This window comes from Delphinapterus leucas, chromosome 8 (assembly GCF_059928025.1).
Source record: "Delphinapterus leucas isolate spDelLeu-1000000601 "Yukka" chromosome 8, BTC_Dleu_Yukka2, whole genome shotgun sequence".
NCBI classification, from domain to species: Eukaryota; Metazoa; Chordata; class Mammalia; order Artiodactyla; family Monodontidae; genus Delphinapterus; species Delphinapterus leucas.
This window is the reverse complement of record NC_143136.1, coordinates 76,340,728-76,344,942: the sequence shown is the minus strand read 5'-3', so window position 1 is coordinate 76,344,942 and position 4,215 is coordinate 76,340,728. Positions and strand designations below refer to the sequence as shown.

The 4,215-nt window shown below is 42.6% G+C and overlaps 1 pseudogene; it reads left to right on the top strand.

The window, feature by feature from the left end:
- Positions 1-1,305: 1,305 nt before the first annotated feature.
- LOC111172977 (lysocardiolipin acyltransferase 1 pseudogene) lies at positions 1,306-2,219 on the top strand (annotated as a pseudogene).
- The last annotated feature ends 1,996 nt before the right edge of the window (positions 2,220-4,215 follow it).

Sequence of the window (4,215 nt, the reverse complement as noted above, 5' to 3'; positions counted from 1 at the left end):
TGACACTAAGATGATACTTAGATGAACACATACAAGGGAACAGTTGCTTCTGCTGGAGTGGTCCTGTGCAAGAAATGAAGGGAGCTGACTGCAGCATAAAGGGAGGAAGGGCTTCTAGCCAAAGAGGAAAGCAATGCAAAGTTAGGATGAGTGAGAGGGCATGAATGCCCAGGGGTCAGACCAGAGTTCTGCACGTGTTGCTGAGAGAGAAGTCAGGAAAGGTGAGAGCAAGATTGTGAATTCTCAGCTAAGAGACTGACTTTATTCTGTGGGCAGCGGTACATATAGAAGGATCTTAATCAGATGAGTGACATGATCAACTTTATGTTCTGGAGAGGGGACTTTGGTGGTGACAAGGTTAAAGACAGAATGTAAGGAAGAGACCAGTTAAGGGCAGTTTCCATGCTCCAGACCATGAGAGATGGCATGAGAGGTGGTGAGGGAGTGATCCAGGGCATTAACTAGGACAGAGCAAAGTTCACATCTGCCACACACATTTTGAAGGCCGAATGGAAGACTGACTGGTTATGAGGAATAATGGGGTGGGGTGGGGTGGGGGAGGGGAGCACTTACTGAGCAAGTGAAGAGAAAACTAAGGTGTTTTATTTGTTTGCTTTGATTTTTCGGTAACTATACTGTTGGAGATTGGAGATACCACTAATTAATTTAGGAACAAGGATAAAGCAGTGATTTCTTTGTTACTGACTTTCGGAAGAACTGTAAACCCCAAGGTTGTTGGGTCAAATAAGGTATAACAGAACCAGGTTTTACAGAAACCTCTAGGCTTCTGATTTCTGAGACTACAGAACACTTAATTATATCACCAAAGTCAGCAGGGTCTAGTGTAAACGTGGCCCATTTTAGGAAAGGCACTCAAAGGGAAGAATCATCTAAGGCACCATTGAGAGAATGAAAGGCAAAATACAGACTGGAAGAAGAAATTTGCAATTCATCTGTCTGACCAAAGACTCACATCCAGGATAATCATGGTATCATGGAGAGGGGAAGCATTTTTTAAGAGCAATTTACTTTATACTCACTCTATTTTGAGGAAGCATTTTTGAAGAGGGATTTACTTTATACTATTTTGGGGAAGTATTTTTGGAGAGGGATTTACTTTATACTCACTCTATTTTGGGGAAGCATCTTTGGAAGCATTTTTATGTTGGGTCCCTTTTCACCTTTGATGTTTGTAAACCCATCTTGGTGTCACTGGATCAACAACTGCCTTGTGGCAACCTGGCTCACTCTACCTGTGGCACTGCTGGAGACCATGTTTGGTGTAAAAGTGATTATTAACAGGTGATGCATTTGTTCCTGGAGAAAGAACTGTTATTATCATGAATCATCCAACAAGAATGGACTGAATATTTCTGTGGAATTGTCTGATGAGACATAACTACCTCAGATTAGAAAAAATTTGCCTCAAAGCCAGTCTCAAAAGTATTCCTGGATTTGGCTGGGCCATGCAGGCTGCTGCCTATATCTTCACTCACAGGAAATGGAAGGATGACAACAATCATTTTGAAGACATGATGATTATTTTTGTGATATGCATGAACCACTTCAACTCTCATATTCCCAGAAGGGACTGATGTCACAAAAAATTGCACGGCTCGAAGTAATGAATTTGCTAAAAAGAATGGACTTCAAAAATATGAAAATGTCTTACATCCAAGAACTACAGGCTTTACTTTTGTAGTAGACTAAGAGAAGGTAAGAACCTAGATGCTGTCCATGACACCATGGTGGCATATCCTCATATCATTCCTCAGACAGAGAGGCAACTCCTCCTCAAGGACTTTCCCAAGGAAATCCACTTCCACGCCCACCGATACCCAGTAGACACCCTCCCCACGTCCAAGGAGGACCTCCAACTCTGGTACCACAAGTGGTGGGAGGAGAAAGAAGAGAGGCTGCACTCCTTCTACTGGGGGGAGAAGACTTTTTACTTTATGAGACAGACTGTAATTCCACCTTGCAAGTCTGAGCTCAGGATCCTTCTGGTCAAATTGCTCCCTATACTGTACTGGACCCTGTTCAGCCCTGCCGTGTGCCTGCTCATCTGTTTGTACAGTCTTGTTCAGTGGTATTTTATAATCATCATTATCATCTTCGTGCCGCGGGAGAGAATATTTGGTGAACTGGAGATCACTGAACTTGCATGTTAACGTTTTTTAGACAAACAGCCACATTTAAATACAAAGAAAAATGAGTAAGATTGTAAGGGTCACAGTCTAAAAACCTAGGGGATATTCTGTAAATGTTTACAAATGTCTAAGCCTTTGTAAAATGAGATGCATTTTTGCACGACTATGTCAAATATTTCTTACTACCATCATTATTTGTTAAAGATATTTTGCACTTCATTTTGTGGAAAAATACTGCTACACACACAATTTTTTTTTTAAATCTCTGAATGTAATTTCAACACTGTGTAGCAGGGAGCGACCCCTGTGAAATAACTTAGGCCAGAGTATTAGTAAACAATCATCAGGCTGTTAGCAGACAAGGTACACACAAGATTGTCTTCAAGGCCCAATCCTACTTCCTAACAAACTCCCCAGACTAGAGGCAGATTTGGGGCTCCTGGGCACTGGCCCAGATCAAGTGTTGGCACTTGCCCGCGGAGGTGAGGGCCCTTCCTCCTGGCTTCCTCTCGGCTCTTTCCCCACACTCCTTTCTATGCCAATCAAACCCTTGCATTGTTCCTTAAGACCAGAAATCAGAAACCCTTTGTCCTTAAGCTGAACAAACATTTTGATAGGAAGCCCTTAATTATTCATAAAATCTTGGCATTTAATCTTGTGCTGACCTAGACGTCAGAAGACCACCAGTGCCCTCTACTCACCAGAAAATAAGACCTAGATGAGTCTCACAGAGCAAACACGGGCTCTCCACTCAGAAACTTTAGTTTGAATTTTTAATGCTAGGAATTCATACAGTTTAGTTCTTCCGCGTCTGCATAACCTCGCATGTTTAGTGCTGGTTTCTTCACAGCTTATCGGCAGGTGTCGCTTTTCTACACTAAAAACGGTGCTCATCAAGTCATTTACCATTTTAAAGGAAAGCGTAGAAGAACGTTCTGGTACTGCCATCAGAAACTCTCTTTTGAAGTTATGTCTTGGTTGACACAAAAAGGAAGGTTATTTATTTTCTAAATGTCCATGGGTGTTTAATTTCTGCCATTAAAACAATAACAACAATGCTTACACACAAGGCCCTATTGTTTAACCTAAATTATTCAACCGTTGTAGCTTTGACAAATTTTATTCTTTTTTTTTTTTTTTTTTTTTTTGCGGTACGCGGGCCTCTCACTGTTGTGGCCTCTCCCGTTGCAGAGCACAGGCTCCGGACGCGCAGGCTCAGCGGCCATGGCTTACGGGCCCAGCCGCTCCGCAGCATGTGGGATCTTCCCGGACCGGGGCAGAAACCCGTGTCCCCTGCATCGGCAGGCGGACTCTCAACCACTGCGCCACCAGGGAAGCCCGACAAATTTTATTCTTAAAACCAAAAGGGTCACGCAAAAGTGAATCCTTTTTTAATTATAGTGAGGGATCTCCCTCTTTTTTAGTCTCAGGTTTCCTCTTTCATTAGTAAAATTTAAACTCACTTTTGACCAATTGTTCACCTAAAAATTCCTATTTAGAGTCAATGGAAAATCCAACAAATCAATGGCACCAATCTCCTCCTGAGGCAAAGAAATGTGTGGTCATTGTTTCCACTCCACTGGAGCCTACAACTACTTTTTTTGTCATTATGGGAAGGCTGGTCTGAGCAGCAGAAAATATGGGGCAGTTACAAGTCTTTAGCAAACAGCAGATTAAGCAAACCTGTCAGCTTATTTCTGCCTTGAAGCAGCCTAAAACACTGTTTCTTGCTTTGTGTACTCTTTTGGTGAGAGTGCCTTCTCATTAATTACAACTCACTTTTGCTGGACAGTGATTTCCCTCCTTCAGTGGACACGGCTTCGCTGTGAGCTGGACTTACCGAGCAGACTTCCAGAAAGTCCTGGTTCCCGCAGCACTCTGTTGGCACACCAGTTTTACTGGAAGAGTACTAACTGGCTCAACTGAAACGCACCAATCTATACTTAACTCCTCCCCCCCAAAGCTGTTTTTAATCCTGCCAGGGGCTACTAATTAGTTATTATGCACATCTGCTCCAAACCCAGCTATTTAACTTACCTGGGTCTTAAGGTGGTTATTTTTAAAC